This window comes from Sus scrofa, chromosome 3 (assembly GCF_000003025.6).
Source record: "Sus scrofa isolate TJ Tabasco breed Duroc chromosome 3, Sscrofa11.1, whole genome shotgun sequence".
NCBI lineage: Eukaryota > Metazoa > Chordata > Mammalia > Artiodactyla > Suidae > Sus > Sus scrofa.
Window position 1 is genome coordinate 75,526,128 of NC_010445.4, and position 20,219 is coordinate 75,546,346.

A 20,219-nucleotide genomic window follows, 5' to 3' on the forward strand; every position below is an offset into this window, starting at 1 on the left:
CCCACTTTAGGAAGGCAGGACTGGGGTGAAGGTCAGAGGTCTTGTGATTGCTCCATGCTTCTTTCCTCTGATGGTTACATGTTCAGTAAAGTGTCATCTGTGGCATTACGGGAGCAGTGGGATTAACTCACTAAAGATTTATTATAAATGAGGCAGGAAAGTGTGGTTCATGTGATTTCAGGGATAAGAAAATAATTGCATAAACTTCTTTTCCCTCTGTTAAAAAATCTGCCTACAGGGTTTAATATTTTGTTGCAAACCAAAAAAATAAATCACAGCAAGTAACTTCAGTTTAAGTCTTGTCTGATTTCTTCATTACACTGAATATCTAGGATGAATCAGGAAACCAGGAGCTCATCAAAATCAAGTCTCATGGAAACAAAAGACACGATACCTCAGAACCTCCCTTCAGCCCCTGAAACTTGCCCGTTTATTCAGAATGTCTAGCTAGTTTCAGGAAAGAAAGAAAGAAAGAAAGAAGGGAGGGAGGGAGGGAAGGAAGGAAGGAAGGAAGGAAGAAGCGAGAGAGAGAGAGAGAGAAGGGGGGATGAGGGAGGAGTGGGGGGGGGAGAAAAGAAAAGAAAGAGAGAGAGAGGGAGGAGGACAGAAGGGAAGGAGGAAGGCATTAGGCCCCTAAAAATCCTGGGGACATGACACAAACCAAAAGTCTGGAGTGGTAGAGGGGTTTTTTTTTTTACTGAGAGCGGTACCTCGAAATTCTAGAACACAACAGATGTAACTTGCCAGCCACACACAGGATGTGGAGTGATTTTAGACACTATCTTGGCCCAAGATGGCAGCTCATGATTAATGGCTGCGTCATCCTTGGCCCTGCCGCCGTCAGGCCCGGGGTCTGCTCCTGACACACAGAGCCTTCGTCTGCAGCCAATCAGCAGATGTAAGCACATAGGCCCTGTCAAGTTGACATATCATTCCTTCGACAATGTCAGCGAGTATTAATGTTCAATTATCTGTCCTAGAAATGACCCACGCCTTTATGCATTGTGTAACTGCGCGCGTGGCACTCTGGTAATCCCAAAGACAAGGGCAGGGACGCCGGCCATAAACCAGCTCCTGGGAGCTGGCTGTCCAACATCGTCATGACATTGCCTTGCGATACTGAATAGGAGACGTTTTTAGTTCTTTTCCTAAGACATACTTAAAAGACCAATGAGCCATCTAACTATCTACCTCCCTACCTACCCGTCCTATCCCTCTATCCATTCACCCATCTTCCTCTGAGTGTGTCTGCATGTCAGTAGTCCTTTCAATTTAAACAGCAAGACTTCAAATGAGTCATCTGCAACTAGCCAATCACATTGAGCTAACCGTTCTTCATATATGACAATGTTCATTACGTGTGGGGTGCCTTTTTATTTCACGAAACCAGGTGTATATCATTTACCATCATACCAAAATGACAATAGTAGACTGTTCTGGAGCGATGTCAAAATCAATTCAGTTTCAACTCGTGAATCTAAAGGATCTGTTCCAGCCAGCCAGCCCCTCTTCCCACTATTAAAGGGAAGCATCTGGCAGAGGAATAATTTAAAAAGCATACCTGAGATCAGTGGGCTTGTTAACCTTTACAGTCGCTCAAATATCTTACAATAATGTGTTGATTTGTTGTAGTGAAATTTAAAATCCCCCTGTTCTCATATATCCTGGTAAGGAAAAAAAAAAAACTTTTATCTTAGCAGACAGCTGCATTTGCATGGTTTTTGTTGAACTCGTGTTCAAAGGTTATCAATAACAAGTTTGCAAACTTCTCATACAACCAGCACTGAAAGATAATGTACAGTAATTGTATGATAACTTCCTCCAAAACTGAGATAAAACCTTTCACGCAATCTCAAGTTCACCAACCTATACATGATAGTGAGAACTTAAGTAGTTCAGATGGCAGCTCAACAAATTTTCCCCAGAATACAAATTTTTAAGGAATAGAAAATACAATTTTTTTTTTCCTGTGTAAAACCACTAAAAGTTCATGATCTTGCCTTCATTTTAACACTTGAAAAGCAGGTTGATTATGAAATGCACCTATTCAAAGTCTAGCCAGTCCTTGGTTACAGTGTGGTCTCTAGTGCTATTTCCATATGTATTCTCAAAGGCACCAGGAAAGTCCTTTTATCTTTTTTATCTTCTTCTTTTCTTGGTCTGCCTACTGTGTTCCTTATAGCAATTTTTTAAATTTTTTTTTTTTTCCAAATGACTTCCATTCTCTTCCAGCTCCCAATCCCACTCCTTGGACACTTAGCAGTTGACTTTGTCTCCTCATCTGCTACCAGATCTGGGTGGAGGACAGTTCCCAAGACTGCCCTCTGGTCTATATTGAAACCTCCCTGCCTTCATTTTCCTCTCCTGGGTCCACACATTTTGCTAAGCCCTGGCTCTGAGAGGCCAGCCCATCACATTCCCTTCGTAAGCCCTCCAAGGCCAACTTGCTCTTGACCCTTGCTCCATTCATCAACCCTGTTCTGCATCTGTCTTCAAAAGTTCCTTCTCTGTGGCCTAAGTAAATACTTAGGCTGTGCCTTAACAAATTGCATGGAACATAGGAACAATTCCATGAAAGGCAGCTGTGTGATTCTATGTGTAAACCCTCAAATTGCCCTTCTCCTAAATATTACAAAAGAAAGAAAATCTTCCCTTCTTATTACCGCTTCCTCATGCTCCTGCCCAAATGGTCGCCTTAAGTAAGTCTCCACAAGCAATTCTAAAACGGTCTACCTTTGCTGCCTCCATCGCAGTGTTACCTGTAAGCCTCAGAATACAGCTTCTTTCTCCTCCAAAGACCTGAAACAGGTCTTTCAAAAGACACTGATGATCGCCTCCTGCTTGGACCAGGATCTTTCCCAGTCATTGACTTCCTAAAACTTTCAGGGTTTGGTCACCTCTATTTTGAAACTTTGCGCATCCCTTTGGTCAATAAATATCCTCAAGTATCTATACTATGGCTCTGGAGATACTGAGGTGAAGGATTCAATCATCTCATTTACGAGGGTGGCAGCTCATAAATAGTCACCACAAGTACTCTCTATCAGATGACCATCAAAGTGCTATGGGTCTGGAGTCAGGGACCATGTCCTCTCTCCTGGGGAGGACCAGGGATGGCCTTCCCAAGTGGTGACAGTTGAGATAAGATATTGAAGGATGCAGGAAAAAAGTATGAAATGGACAAGGGTTCGAGGGGGTTCCAGATGGTGCAGAGGGTACAGGGCCACTCAGCACCTGTGGGGAAGGTAAGCGTGTATGGAAAGGATGGGCCAGTATCAGGCTTCAAGTCTCCTTGAATGCCATGCTGAGGACATCATATCTTGAGGGCAATAGGAAGGTAGTACAGGATTTTAAGTAGGGGTGAGATTCAGCCCATTTGTTTTGGAAAAATCACTCTAGTGGCAAAAAGGGGAATCATTTGTAAGAGATCAATTACACACAATTACAGGAATAGAGGCAGGGAGGCTGATTAGGGAAATGGGTGAGCAGGAGACAAGGAGGCATTGGCAGTGGGGCCAGGCAGGGCTAAGAGAATGCAGAAGTGTTTAGGAGGAACTGATGGGACTCGGGGAGCAAGCAGCTATCTGCCAAGAGGGGAGGAGAGGGAACCCTCAGGGTTGGAGTTTCCTATTCCGTGGTGATGCTATTAACCGTGACGAGGATGACAGAAAGGGGAGCCAGTTTGGGGGCCATGATGGATTCTCTTTGAGGATGGACTTTCTTATCATTGGCTCTTCCTTCCTTTTCTTAGAATATTAAAATGTTGGGGCTAGAAGGGATCCCAGAGATGGGTTCAGCACACTTCCACATTTGACAGACCTCCTGTCTGCTGCTTTACATTTTTCCTAGGTTTTCCTCCAGACAACCTTTAAAAGGAGGCACAGACCAAACTCCATTCTTGCCCCCCTCCTTTCTCTCTCAACCCTCTCTGGGTCCATGACTCCATATCCATCTCCAGCCTCCAAGGAGGCAACACCAAAGTCTTGTGCTCTCACCAAAGTCCCAGCAACCCCATTTCCAGCTTTTGGCCATACAACTCGTGTAACCCTACCAGCCCCAGAACCACAACAAATCCCAAACTGAACTCCTCACCTTTGCCCTAAATCCAGCTCCTCCTTCTAACTTTGCATCTTGTGTGAAAGAGACTGCCAATACCCCAGCTCTCTAAGTGCCCAACAAAGAACAGGGAAGTCACCTTTTTTTTTTTTTAAACTTTATAGTCACACCCATGGCATATAGGTCCTGGGCTGGGGGTCAAATCGGAGCTGCAGTTGCCAGGCCTACACCACAGCCATAGCAACACCAGATCCAAGCCCCATCTGTGACCTGTACCACAGCTCACAGCAGCATGGGTTCCTTAACCCACTCAGAGAGGCTGGGGATCAAATCCACATCCTCACGGACACCATGTTGGGTTCTTAACCTGCTGAGCCATGATGGGAACTCCAGGGAAGTCACCTTTGAGGCTCTTCTGGATCAAACGTCCACTCGTGAGTGGTTATGAAAATGGGCATCAGGGCCAGATGGCCCTGAGTTTCAAATCCAGTCCCCGCTTCTTACTGTGCTAACTCAGGCAAGTTGTTTCATTTCTCCAAATCTGGGTTTTCTTAACAGTAAAACAGAGACTAGCAGGCCTTCCCTTGGAGGGTCGCCATGGAAATTCAGTGAGATAAAGCATGAAAGAGGAGTGTGTTATGCACTGGCATGATTTTTTATTTTTTTGTCCCATGGCATATGGAAGTTTCCAGGCTAGGGGTCAAATAGGAGCTGTAGCCACAGCAATGTGAGATCCAAGCCACTCTGTGACCTACACCACAGCTCATGGCAATGCTGGATCCTTAATCCACTGAGTGAGGCCAGGGATCAAACCTGCAGCCTCGTGGACACTAGTTGGGTTTGTTACCACTGAGCAACACCAAGAACTCCTGTACTGGCCTTATTTAGAATGGCTGCTGCAGGGTGATAAAAAATAAACAGACTTTTAGTCATTTCACTATTCTTTGTAAATCCTCTACACATAGCATGGAGGACCCACCTGGGCACATCACTGGCACTCAGCACAGTGGACAGTACACATGTGCCAGCTCTGAGTGTTTATTTATGAGGTGCTGGGTTTACATCTTCCACCATCCATTTCTTTACACTCTCACAGCCACCACCTTCTCACCTGAACTGTTGTCATTGTCTTTTAACTGTTCTCACTCTGGTTCTTCCTGCCAATTGCATCCCCAACTAGGTCTATGCCCTTTACAAAGAGCTCAGAAAGTTCTAAGGTACACACCATTCCTGGCACACAATAGACCTCAAGATGCATCTGAACTCACTTGGAAAAACAATAATGGCCCAATTGATAATTGTTATTTAAAAAGAAGGATAGATGCGGTTTCAAGTGAGCCATCATTTAGGGTGGGGAAACATACCAAGCACGTTTAAAAGGTGCTTCCTCCTCTCGGTGTAGTGGGATCAGGTCGCCCCAATGTGGCGACCACCCCAGCCACCTCTCTGCACAGACCAAACATTTTTAGGTATTCCTAGAGAAAGGCCCTGCCTTCATCCCGCTGCCAGCATAACCCCTCCCCCACACCGGTCCACACAAACTTGCTTTCACTGCCCTGAGGGGGTGTCAGAGCCATAGAGAGTTCCAGAGACAGTGTGGTCGCCATGCAGAGAACCGGTGGTTCCACAGAGCTCCTGTGACCACTTTGGAGTAAGTCTGGCTAAGGCGTGGCTCTGATAACATCCCGTGGACCTCCGCCTCAACTCTCAGCTGATCCGTACACAAGACGCTTTCAAGAGCAATAACAAACCATACAGTGAAGACTCAAAGGCTGGAAGTAATGAGACCCAGCAGGTTGAAAATTAGGGCTCTGAGTTTTTTTTCCTGTCTCTACTTTATTGTGCATTAAGCTCTCCGATAGAGCTTGAGACTTTTCTAGCCCACTTCCTTCGGTAGACTATTCCATCTGTAAAGTGGGGGTACAACTATTCGCTGTAGGATCACATGAAAACTAAATACTTAATAATTAATGATCTTTTCAAACCAAATAGGAAACTTGCTTATAGTGGGATTTCTCAAAATTCAAATCCATGCTATTTCATGCATGTCTGTATGGCCATTTTTCCCTTGGACGTTCCCCCTGCCATATGCTCAATCACCCTCTTGAACACTGAAGTGATGAATGTTGCTGAGAGCTCATGGTTTCTGGTCCAATACGAACACTTTCGGTGAGTAAGTCCAGGGCGCCTGTCTTCTTGGTAATTGATGATGTTTTTGCTTCCAGGTGTGGGCCTGAGACCCACAGGGCTCCATGGGGGAAGTAAATGAATTGGCTTGACTCCCTCTCTTACCCACCACTCCTGATACACGTAAACTCATTACTGCCAAGTGCACTTCAATGTTACTGAGAGGGGATGGCAATATGTATTTTTGACAATGGTTAAACCGATGCCTTCATTTCACATCAGCCAAGGAAAACACTTGGGGTGTCGTCACTGTGCTTTGTGAAAATCTGGTCTTCACTTCATGAATTATACACGCCAGCACCAAAACAAAGGCTAATCCACGATGCCATCGGAGGCATTGACTCGCTTCCTAATTTTGATTTCTAGGGCCCCTGGCTTCCATAAGAGAAAGCAGGCAGGGGCACACACATACTGTATTTCAAATGGAGATTTTATGTAAGCTTATTTTTATAGTGATTCCGAGAGTAGCTGCTCTGCTTTTTATCTATGCAAACTGGAAATAAAGTAGGCACCCTGCCAGCTCCCTGACAGCAGGCCAGGCCCGGGCTGCCATGGGTGACTCGCACAATGACATCTAAGGGGTCCAGAAAAGAACCCTGACTAATGGCTTTTGGATTCCTTGTGACCTTTGATCCTCAATGACTTAGACCAAAATAAATGACCCAATTTCAAGAAACTACATCCAGCCTGTGAACTCTAATGAGTGAGAGACTTTACCCGCTAAGCAATGATTAATAGGTGTGCTATTTATAATAATTCTTTAGATCTTAGCCCAACTAGAGAGAATATACATTTCGGATGTTCACTTTGGAAAACAAATTCATCTTCCAGGATGCTGCGAAATTGGAGAGTGCCCATGGCAGATAAAGTACACAAGGCAGCAGAAATATAAAAGGATTTCCCAGAGCAGACTGAAGTTGGCAAGTAGGAAGAGGACCAAAAGCATTTCTCCCTCCAATGTACGCACTGTTTCTGTAGTTAGGGATTCTGTAACTTTCTTTCTGACAAAGGCGGCCAGGTCTGGAGGACCGAGCAGGGATCTGGGAGCCGGTGTGCCCTTTTCCCACGATAACTCCCACAGCTACATATGGTCACCAGGGCGAAGAAACCACAGGGTAAAGGACAAGCTTCTGTATCACCCATCCTCTACCTCGTCACCCATCCTAACACACAAGTGCACCATCAACAAGCCCCAAGGGGGAAAAAAGACTCTGGATCTCTGCAGAGTCCTTGATCTATCGGAAGCATTCTAGGTATTTGAGACACCCAATGACCACTCTTTAATATTCAGATAGGGCAGTGAACTACCGCACAGGGGTCCATAATGATGGATACATGTTCTCCATTTGTCCAAACCCAGACGATGAGCAACATCAAGGAGGAACCCTGATGTCAACTATGAACATTGGGTGATAATGATGGGAACGTGTAGGTTCATCATTTGTATAAGAAATGTCCCCTTCTGGTGGGGCACCCTGAGGGGGGAGGCTCCCTGGAGGGGGGGGGGTCCCATGGGAGATTTCCATCCATTCCCTTTAATTTTGCTGTGACCCTTAAGCTGCTCTAAGACATAGTCTATCTTTCCAAGACTCTTTGATATTTAAAAGAAAGTTCTGATGCACTGAAAAAGAACTGATAGTTGACAGAAGAAAAACAAAACACTTCTGTCCAATAGATGTGATAAAAAAAAAAGGGGTTGCATTTTGAAATCAGAGAAAAAAATCAAAGATGGAGAGAAACAATCATCCTTCCATTTAAAACTGGTCATCTTGCTTGCATTCCTTAGATTCGTGCTGTGCATAGTGTGGTCTGTGGGCCTGCAGCATCACCAGGGAGCTTGTTGGAAATTCAGAATCTCAGGCCCCACCACTCTGGGAATCCCCATTAAAAAAAAAAAAAAGATTCCCAGATAATTTGAATGCAGACTAAAGTTTAAGAAGCACTGCTCTGAAGAAGCAAATGAATCTTAAATTCTGCAGTAATTTCTATTTCCCAATTTTGTAGACGGTAGATTTTCACTTTTTACTATCTACACCTCAATTAAAATTCCAAATGTGTATGTTGCTATATCTCCTGATACAGATTCAGAGGAATGCTGTGACAATTAATGCTATAGGGTATGACAATTAAAATCAGGAACATATCTTCTATTTAGAACCTAGGCAATCATTCTACTTCTCTCCATCCCATCAACCTAACAATGTCTCCAAGGATTTGGTTTATCACAATATTACCTTCACATACTGATTTTCAAAACCCAAAGGCAGGCTGGCCCATGTCTGCTTTGTCACAGGCAAAGAAGGAAGCAATGACTACCTGAGTTCACTGAGCCTAGGAAGGTAAACAGGACACTTCAAGCCAACCCAACTCTCTGTGTTGGCAACAAAAGGCACCATCTCCCCAAATGTCCAACATAGTGAGTTCCACCCTCCAAATTATTTTGGATTGGAAGCCAGCTTTGGTCCCTGAAGCCAGCACTCAAGTACCTTCTGCCCTGCCTCTCATCTTCCTGTCTGCAGCAGTCAACAAGCCAACACCGGGAGCGTAGTTCCACCATTTCTCTTGACATTGGTAATGGGAACAAGAGGTGGGAAAATGCACATTCTGTGGTGCCGCCACAAGGCTGGCCTTCTCATTCTCTGAGGTTAACGTCTACCCCTTAGAACTCCAGAACAGCCCTAACATTCCACATGCTGTGACGGTCAACCTAGGTGACACGTTAGCCATGTCGGTACAAATGTAAAACATAGCATCTGGAGCCCTGGAGATTAACTGAATTCTAATGCCATATTTGAATGGTGTTTCACAGATTTTTGCAAAGGCTCTGAGCATATACCCCTTAATTAAATCTAATTTGGTTTCCACATGGAGCGTTATTGAGCGTATTCACTTCACCATACATGGAAGCTCAACATACATCATCCTTAGCTTCCAAGTACCGCCTTATGAAGATGTTTCTGTGCGGGAACATTCAAAACTGATTTATGGTGCTGTTGTAACAACCAAGCAACTAATCTTCCAGTATAAATGTATCATATGAGAACAACCTCACTGAAACATATAAATTCCATATACACTTAAAAATATTATTGTCTGTAATGTAATATAGCAGAATGTTTCGAAGCCTATAACCTTGCATGCAGAAGCAGTTTTTCAAGCATTAATACTTAAATGGGTCATAGACACCACATCTGTCATTCTGTCCTGAAGTCTATGAGGCAAAACCAAGACGAGGCTGGCCTATTGATTTTTCTAGCATTTGCTTTAATTTACTTAACCATTGAGAAATCCATCAGTACATAAAGGGCAACTGTCCATTACTGCCTCATTTGCAGACATTCCTTCCCCTCGTTTTTGGTAAATATTTCCCTTAAATTGCTATGTGTTTACAGTGTAAAAACGAATTAGGAAAGTACTCACACCTGTTTCTGTTCAGTAACTGCTGCACTGAGGTATATGTAACGTGCTTAAAGATAGAATAAATATCTAGACATTATTACATCTGTGTGCAAAGGGTGGTAAATTAGATCCTAATTACATTAACAGGGATTCTGCCTCCCAGCTTAAATTTTACATGAGCACTCTGCAAAAAGCCAAAAGCTCTGCTGTGGTTTCTTTATGAGCTGGTGATTACAGCTACTTCCTATGCGGTCACTAAATATTCTGTTTACAAATAAATGAAGAAGCTTTGAGCCAACTTGCCAGGGTAATAATCTATTTTTTTTTTCCTCCCCCTCCCTCTTCCCAACAAACCCTCGCCACATATGCATGGCAACAATCAGGAGCCCTGGCTTCATCTAATTACTCCATCACGTAATTTCACAAATTGCCTTGTCACTGGGGAGCCAAGTGCAAAACACGCTCACAGTGGGATTTCAGGCAGCAGCTTTCATTTACTACTCATTCCTTGTTAAATTAAACACGAAAACACCAGTTGTGTGAAAGAAGTCAAAAAGAATGCCTGCAAATGAGCCAGACAAGTATATCTCCTATTTACCATTTTGCCAAATACATCTTCGGCAAACAGGCACGGCGAACAAGAGGGTCCCCTGGGCGGGCCCACTCTTACTTTGATATAGGGGCTACCATAGACCATGACCAAAAGGCCAAGAGCAAACACGTGCCTCCCAAAAGTAAGCTTCATCATGTATCAACAGGAAGCCTGGGTAGATGGTAAAAAAATTTGATACATTCAAGCCCCTGCATTCTTTACCCTTCCTGCTCTATGAAATGTCTGGCCATGATCCTCACATGAGAACGTGCCCTGGTATTAGATGAATGATGTTGAGCCCTTTGAAGGCATAAATGCTGTCCTGTGTTTCCACCCTGGCTCGAAAGAAGGAACCAGATTCCACTAATCTTTAAAAGTTCTCCAACGGAAAGATCATCAATCAAGTTTGTCCAGTATTAGATGTTTTCCTTTTAAGTATTAATGCCCTGCATGTTTCTGAAACACATCAAGATAAATGCTCACCCATCTCAGTACGGATGTGGGTGGAAGAGAAAAGAGTGTATGGTGGGTGACATTACTAGAGGGAGTGAACTTGAGGTTACACCCCTGGAAGCTGACATTTTTATGTCAACAACTAAACACAGCCACTGGTAATTAAAGGTATTTCTCTGCAGCTCAGAAGCCAGCAGGGTCAGGTACCGTTTTACTTCACAAACCCGTCCTTTCTGCATGTAGATTTGCCAGCATTATCTGCACAGGGAGGAGGAAACATTAGCAGCAGCTGTCTCTCTGCTTTTACACTGAAAATTCTATTCATACAGACAGGTGGAGTAATTTAAAAGCCAATGTGGTGCAATTTCGATGTGACTAATGTCACTGCCTACTAAAATGCCACCATTACCACTGTTTATGGAAACATTACTAAAATTACATTTTATTCATAAGAATTTTAGGATTCTGGTTATGACTGGCTTTAAAATGATCAGACCTCGGTGTCATACCCCAGAGCAGTGGCTTAATTCTCCAGGGTTTAGCAGCCTTCTTTGCTGAGAAACGACGGTTGGATTGTAGTTTCAAGAGTAATCGGGGCTGCGTGAGCCGCTCCCTCTATCTCCATAAAGCAAATTAAAGACATAGCTCTTTGGCGTCCTGAGCATGTGACAGGCAAAAAAATCTTCAAGGAGCTAAATTCTGTGTTCAGAGGTTTAGTTGGGATTTGCATGAGGAAGGACTGCTCACCCCCGAATCACTATCACGCATTGTTAGTAAGAGACAGGACTAGAGATTTACATATTTCCATAAGGAAAGAGGGACGGTTAATGTTTGAAATCTGAAATTCTAACAATGTCTAAATGATTACGACTGCACAAAATATCAATAGCTGCAGCTACACCTTTTTTTTTTTTTTTTTTTTATGCGTAGATGTGTCTGGAAAAAGAATCTAAACAGGAAAGGACCATCCTCGACCCCTCAGTTACCAACACCCATCAGACAGCACTGTGAAGTTTTATGTCAAACCCTACTTTTTATTTAAAAAATATTAATGAGCTAGCTCATGAAACGAGATTATAATTATACCTTTGAACTCCCACAATATGATTTGATTTGCTTTGTGTTTGAGAGGCAACGTGGTAGAAAGCGCATGGAAATTCAAGTCAGAAGACCCTCATTCCAGCTCAGCCAGTTCCTAACTTTTGACCTGAGAAAAATCATTACCTTCCTCACTTGCATTTTTGTCATCCCACTTTACCTTACGGGATTGTCTTAGAATCCAGTGTATGCGAAAATATTAAACTACAAAGCACTATAGAGACACATACTATAATTTTACTTAGCCTTTTGATCAATTTCTTTTTCTTTAGCTATTAAGTGAAGACAGAGTAATCCGATGTCAGAGGAGCCAAGCAATCTTTTTTTTTTTAAGGTAAAAGTAACATGAGGTAGGCGGGAAATCATTTCTTTTTAAAAATAAAATCAAACCATTTTTGTGGAGTTCCTCCCGCAAGATGTTTGGAAAGTGACTTTTCTTTAAATAGTAGACAGGAATTAGGTGTAAGCCTCTATAAACTGCAATAGAAATTCTCCCTACTCATTGATCTTTCTTAGGATGCGTGCTCCTATTAACAGACTACGCCTCCTGGCCTCTGGATGTCCCAAGAACTTCCTAGGACACCGAATTCCCAGAGGTCATTCGTGTCATGGGAGAAAGTACATTGGCTCTGCAGGGAGGCTAGCAACAAAGTTACTGTGAAAACAGGGAAAAACTGACCGTAGACTGTTAAGAAATGAAAAGCAAAGACACCTAGAAGGTTAAGTTCATATGTACTATCCCCCCCTTTTTCCTGAAGAGATAATACCAAGAGGACACAAGTGGTTATTTAAGTCAAGCCAAAGGTCTCTGTTTCAGAATATTTGGAATAATCTATTATAAAACCCAGTAAGTTGTGTCTCATTGAAATATCAACTCATTTAGGATGCTCGTGTTTATAACATCAAGTTACTGGAGGCCTATCTTTTCTTCATAGTGTCCAAAGATTAGAGCAGCACTTCCTGAACTGGCAGCCACGCTCCCTGGCTGATAATTTGCTGAAAGATGGTATTTGGCAGCATCAAGAAAAAACCAAAAACTGAAAAGTCTTCGAAATGTTAGGAAATTGCCTGGCATAGCTCTTTCAGCGTCTCCTTTGCTCCTGGAGGCTCTCCACAGGCCCTCCAAGAAACAAGCGGCTCATCTGAGTTCCTGAGGGCTCTCCCCCTGCTCCTGACATGCGGACGTTCAATATCCAGTCCACTGAGCACAGCCACCTCTACCAGGCGCGGGACGCGCACACGGAGGGACCCGCAGTATTGAAACACCGGTGCCCTTGTCCACGGCAGTCATTTGGATGTGAATCCACACAATTCCTATCATTACTATCGTGCAGCCTTAATAAAATGAGACTCATAGCATGCAGTATACCCCAAGGAAGCTTGGCCCCTAATCAAGACAGTTCTGTGACCATTTCAAGGTGGTCTCCACTGTTTGGTTCCTCTCTGGCATTGGCTTCCATCAGAAGAAGGAGAAAAATTAGAGCCCTGAACATGGCTATTTAGGAGATTAAAAGAAGTAAAATGGACCTGTTTTCCCCATTAGGATTGGTGCAGATGACAGGGGTTCAGAGAGATTTGTCCTACAGAAAAATGCCCCAGCACGTAGGGACTTATATGTATACAGAATCATAATTACACCTGCTTAAGAAAGACTGAGATGTGATGGAGATGTGTCCGATTAAGTCAAACAAAGTATCCTAAATTCTGTGACATACAGATTTACTTCTACAAGCCAAACAACCAACTAAAACATTGGAATCCTTTCTGAAATGAAACCACTGGATTTTCTCTCCATCAAATCTCCATTCTTTAAAAGGAAATACCAGAGTTCCCGTCATGGCTCAGTGGTTAACGAATCTGACTAGGAACCATGAGGTTGCGGGTTCGATCCCTGGCCTTGCTCAGTGGGTTAAGGATCTGGCGTTGCCAGGAGCTGTGGTGTAGGTCACAGATGTGGCTTGGATGTGGCATTGCTGTGGCTGTGGCATAGGCCCGGAGGCTAGTGCTCCAATTAGACCCCTAGCCTGGGAACTTCCATATGCCGAGGGTGCAGCCCTAGAAAAGACAAAAAAAAAAAAAAAAAAAAAAAAAAGCAAAGTACCTGCCCTAGGAATCCTAAACACTGAGAAAGTAAAAAGCCAAGCTTATATTACCTCACATTCCTAAGGGCTAGACTGAGTTCATTTAAAATATACCCTCACACATACCTACATGATGCTCCGATTTTAATCTGAAAGATAAATGGAGGAGGAGCAGTTGCATATTCATTGACTGGGTTTGGTATTCTATCTTCAAAAATATACCATCACTAAAAGGAATTGGAAGAAGACTTGATATTGATACACATGCTGAAGTATAAATGGCCAGCTAGTGTTCCTACCGATATGTGTATCAGCAACCATCAACTTAATAAACTATATTTATAGGGGCACTTCTGTTGCTTTGTTTGTCTTTTTAGAGCCGCACCTGCGGTATATGAGGTTCCCAAGCTAGGGATCGAATCAGAGCTGTAGCTGCTGGCCTGTGCCACAGCAACGCAGGATCCGAGCTGCATCTGCAACTTACATCACAGCTCATGACAACACCGGATCCTTAACCCACCAAGTGAGGCCAGGGATCGAACTTGCATCCTCATGAATACTAGTCAGATTCTTTCTGCTGAGCCATGATGGGAACTTCAGGGCACTCCTGTTTTGAACCTAAGCCTTTATTTAATCAACCTGATTAAGAGGACAGCAGAAGAACAAACTATAGCATATTTTTAATTTAGCCTTGAAACAAAAGGAAAATTTTAGAATAATCTGACAAATCACCAGCCAGACTCTACAAGTATATATACTCCCTTACATAAGGCGCCATATAAAAATGCCAATCATCAGTGAGATTCAAAAATATTTCAGCACAAAAATCTCAATCATGCCTCGAAAATGACACAGCCTCAGAGTTCACCTGCTTAGGAGTCCTATGTACCTGGATAAATGAGCAATTTTAAAGTTGGGCTTTTGCTTTTACTTCTGATTGCTCCCCCCCACCCCACATGCCTCCTCATCAACCGACTGTAATTACCCCAGGTCAGAGGTGCATAACTATGATTGGGGAAAAAAGGCTGGGGCAAAGGGAAGGAGGTGTGTGGAAGGCTGGGAGGGAGCTTGGCCAGGTCACTAATGGCCTCTGGGGCAACAACTTGGAGAACAGGCTGACGCTTTGCCTTTGATCTTCTAATTCACAATGATCATTAGTATTAACTCCGATTCTTCTGGGTGAAGAAGTCCAGCTGTAGCCTTTTCAGTTTACCTGACCTAAGAAAATTCATCACCCATCCCATTAGGATTTCAATAACCAGCTAAGAAAAAGAAAAAGAAAAAGGCAGTTGCCCCAGAATCTAGAAACCACTCGCTTCATTATTAAAAGAGAGTTTAGATGATGGATACTACCTAAGAATTAGGGCATTTCAACATTACCTACGAGAAATTAAATAATCGATTCCACTTTCCTCCTGAGACAGATGATTCCCAACCAAGTGAAAGATTCAGGGTCCAGTCTCATCAAAGTTGAAATATACTATCACCAAAGAAACAGAGATCTTTGAAAATTAAGATAGGTTTGTCATCCAAGCCTGTGCTGGTTTCGGCAAAGCCAAGCTCTGACCATTATCATTACTGAAGCCTGTGAAGGTGAACAGTAACCTCGGGTAAGAAAAAATAATAATAATTATGAAGACCTTCTTCTTGGGGATTTAAGAGAGCTCATTTTTGATATGGTACAGAGGCATCTGAAAGGAAAAATAACATCTTCTCACTCCATCATACTAGTTTTCAAGTATCTTAATGAGGTATCTGTAGATACCACATGGTGAAGGAGGAATCAAAGGTAGCTGTCATCTCCACGAACAAGCCTCCTTAGCTCAGGCCCAGGAACATGGACAACTGGTTGGAGGGACTCTCTTTCTCAAACACTCTGTACTTCTCAGGCAACGGGTTGAGAATATAGTCTTCCTGCCTCCCTGCCTTCTTAGGACTAATGGTAGTTGAAGGATGCTAGCTGGTAAAGCACAATAAGAATATTCACTGTTTGGGATTGGCATAGGTACACGGTGGTGTATGGAATGACTGGCCAATGGGGACCTGCTGTAGAGCACGGGAACTTTACCCAATATTCTGCGATGATCCATATGGGAAAAGAGTCTGAAGAGGAATGGATGTGTGTACATGTGTGGCTGCATCACTTTGTCATACAACAGAAATTATCAGAACATTGTAAATCAACTATACTTCACTAACACTTTAAAAAATGAAAAAGCAAAGAATATTCACTGTGAAGACTGGCAAAGAATAGAGGGAGGGATAGAAAGAGAAACAGAAGTGGGAGGAGAGAAGCAAATTCCATCTGCTACCTACGTGCCTCCATACAGGTCCTTCTATCTGCCTTTTGACCTTCCACTCACCTTGATCAACAAAATGGGTTATCGGGATACCAAGGAGAAGTACTTTTTCATTGCGACAATAATTCATCATGTCTAGAGAGCAATTCTTCCAAGATTGCAAGCAGAGATATGACACTAAGATGTCTCCACCAGACCTTGTTACCAAAAGCAAAACCAATGAAACAACATCTGTCTCTTCTAGAGCATTCAATTCCCATTTCAATTCCATTTATTCCATCCTTAGAATGGCAGACCCGCAGGGCACTTTTTATCTAATAGTGTTTCTATGGCAACGGCCATTCTCAACCTGGAAGATTCTACAACGCCTCACTTTGGCTTTATCCACATTGGAAGGCAAGTCTCATAAATCAGAATCTGAGACATAAATGTGGCCACAGCAAAAAAAAAGAAGGAGAAGAAGAAGTGAAAGAGAGAAAAGAAAGATAGGAGGGAAGGAAGGAAGGAAGAGAAAACAAAATCAGGTAGCAAAGTGTGTGTATCTAACTTAGAAACAAAGTGTGTCTCTATAGTTCCCAGTGGGATCCCTAAGATAGGGAAAGACTGGGGAATCTAAGAAAATGTGGATGAAAGCCAATTCACTTTCAGGATCACCTCCACTCCTAGTCAAAGCCAAATGTGTCACCTCTTGAATGGTCTCTTCACCTGAATCTGCAGGTAGGCATTTTCAACCTCCACTCTCCCTAACTTTTCAGCTACCTGGTAGCTCTATGCAGAAAAATATGTCACTGCCTATTTTAAATAAGAATCAGATTAACTGCTTCTCCCTTTAGATTTTATTTTAAACTCCAAAAGGTTAGGGTAGGAAAACAAACCAAAAAAAGCCCCTGGATTTTTTACCTTAAGCACTCTATGTATTTCTTCTCCTCATTTTCACTAGCCCTTAGGCACATATATTTGTAGCACTATGTTGCAAAATAACCAGTAATATGCAAAACACATCCAGTTTAAACATTATGACATAGGTTATATTTACAGTTGGAATAATGCCCTTAGGAAGGAAGGAAAGAAGAAGAAAAAAAAACCTTCGATGTAGCATATGTCCCTGAACTGATTGTGACTATATAGTGACTCATACCCAAATATTAAGTACTTTTTAATTGTTTGTGGTAATTTGTCTTCAGGCAAATACAAGCATTTCTATTAAAGAATGTTTTGATTTTCTTTCTAGTCCTCTCATAATCTAAATAATGTCAGTCATTCTTTTCAATTCCAGAAAATAGTTTCTTTTAGGAGACCTTCTCTAGTTATCAAAACTGGCAAAGGTTCAACTAAGTCTAAGCTGGAAATTCACATCACTGAAATTTCCTTTTACCCCATAATCACCAAAGTTTAAAACCTGTTTCCTTTTTCTTTTATTGTTTTCATTACACACAAGTATGTCCAGTTTAGCTTGCTAGAGACTGTGAGTCCAAGAATGAAGCTTTAGTTCTCTCCCTGGAGTAGTAAAATGTGCTACTGATTAAATCTACCTGTGGCCAGCTTACAGAAAGGCACATTTTTCTTCTGCAGCTGGGGTGCAAATCCAGAAAAGTTTTTTAATTCAGGGCCCATTCTACTCCTCTAACAAACAAATGCTGAAGGCCCTTTCAAAGGCAGATTTTTTTTTTAACTGAATAAACCCAATGAAAAGATTGACCCATTAATTTGAAAAAGGAAAAAATATATCAATTTGCTTTCCAAAAGGTATATGAGGTTTCATAACATGCCTTTTGGCATTTAAAAGATTTGTTTTTACCATTTGCTGATAAATTGTTATTGCTATTTTTTTAATTAGCCAGAGTTTCCAGCACTCTTTTCTATCTAGCATGACTTCAGAAAGGACTTCCTGGACAAGTTGCATCATCACATAGCAACAATGGGATCATCGAAAATTTGTACACAGTCTTCCAAAAGAATTGTGCATCCCTAAAGATGTCTTAGAACTTGAAATAAATTTGCTAAGGAATTAATAATGGGCAAACATCCAGTTACCTACATTTGGACAAATAATAATAAAATTGTAGATTTTTATAGCATTTATTCTAATCGGCTCTTGACTATAAATATTACCTAAACAGGCTGTGAATTCCTTCCAGAAGTGTAAAGAGACAGGGAGAAAACTATTTCTTGTAACTGGAGATCTGTCTACTCCTGCAGCTGGAGAAGAAGGACGGACAGAAGGGGATCTTTCCCACTGGGGGAAGGAAAGAGGGAGAAAATGTAAATATATCTGAACTCACTTTGCTTTTTAGGTGATATTATGAAAGTCTTTGCTTTTTAGAGACCAGAGCCATTATCAGTATTTTCGTATGAGCAGATGGAGGTGGAGTGGGGAAGGAGGGTAGAAATAGCCAATGGAAATCAGGAGACAACTTGTGTGAGCATTCCTAGAATGCCAGGGAGACAGGGACAAATGGGTTCCCCCTTCAGGGGAGCGGTACAGGCCAGCACCGACCCCCAAACTGATGGAAATTAGCTGGACCTCAACAAAATCAGACAGTTCATGAAGAATTTCTATGGCAGCTGCCCTAATCATATATGGACCGATCACAGAAAGCACTGCAATGCAGGCCAAATCATGCGGGCTATTAAAAAGGTCTTTTTTAAAAAAGGAAATAATTTAGCTCTTGGCAAGGTTCTTCCCAAGGGTACGACCTAGAAAACCAGGAAATCTGGTGGATGAATAAAAGAACTGGCTTCTCCCTCTCCTGATTCTGTCTGAACCAATATTTGATTATATTTTATTCAGGGGCACCTCAGCTTCAAGTGAAGCCAAAACTCTTTTGCGGATTGAAATGGAGACTGATGAAGTTTATCACTTTTTTTTTCGTGAGTATAAAAAATATAAAGAGTTTGGTTGTGACGTCAGGGTCAACCTGATTTTTGTCCCCTCCGCCCACTTATCCCCAGGTTAGATCAGGTTAGCTGGTTAACTCTCGGTGATGAAATATCAGCATGGCTGCATCAGCACTTTTGCCCAATTGTCACTTCTTATCTCCTGCTGACTTTAAAAGCCATACTGTTTATTTTTCATGCTCTGCCCTCTAGACCCTAGTTCTTCCCCTCCCCTTCGGCAGTGGTCAATAATCCAACAGCAAACTTGCACCAGGCAGAGCTCAAACGATCCACAAAAAAATGCCACAAGTGTCAGGCAAGTGATGGCACCAAACCAGGTTTTAGGTCAGCCTAATATGATATTAAAATCACCTAAACCATCTCCAGCTTCAACTATCAGCATTAACTCCCCCCAAAGCTGATTCCAAAACGGTCAGCACAGCCAAGGTACTGTTTGGAATCATGGTGGGAAGAAGAAAAGGAAAGAAACTCTCTGCTTTAGTTACTCGGGTTGCTCTCAGTTTTTATTTTAATCAGAGACGCTGGACAATCTGGATGAATTTATACCCTTGAGAGTATTGGAGGCACATCCAGGGAAGCAGAACCAGCGTAGCCTTCCAAATTCCCCATTTGTCTTCTTTTTTTTTTTTTTTTTTTTTCTTGTCTTTTTGCTATTTCTTTGGGCCGCTCCCGCGGCATATGGAGGTTCCCAGGCTAGGGGTCGAATCGGAGCTGTAGCCACTGGCCTACGCCAGAGCCACAGCAAGGCAGGATCCGAGCCGCGTCTGCAACCTACACCACAGCTCACGGCAACGCCGGATCGTTAACCCACTGAGCAAGGGCAGGGACCGAACCCGCAACCTCATGGTTCCTAGTCAGATTCGTTAACCACTGCGCCACGACGGGAACTCCCCATTTGTCTTCTTGTATCAGCATAAGTCACTGAGGAACATGGCTTTCAAAGTGGGCAGCAGGTCTGGACACAGGTCTGGACACATGTGTGACCATGTAGAATTAGCTTTGATACCGAAGAAAAACAAATGACTGTAAGGAAGCAAACTGTGCTAAAAATTGTAACATGAAAGGTTTGCTCCTGACATTTTTTTCTAAAAACCAAGATTTTTAACATCCATTCATTTTAGGCTAGTCTAGGCTACGACCTGTCTTAAATCCATC

The 20,219-nt window shown here is 42.6% G+C and overlaps 1 protein-coding gene across 6 annotated transcripts in view; it reads right to left on the bottom strand.

Moving 5' to 3' along the window:
* MEIS1 (Meis homeobox 1) overlaps positions 1-20,219 on the bottom strand; it is a 140,832-nt gene that overhangs the window by 41,104 nt on the left and 79,509 nt on the right. The window lies entirely within an intron of this gene.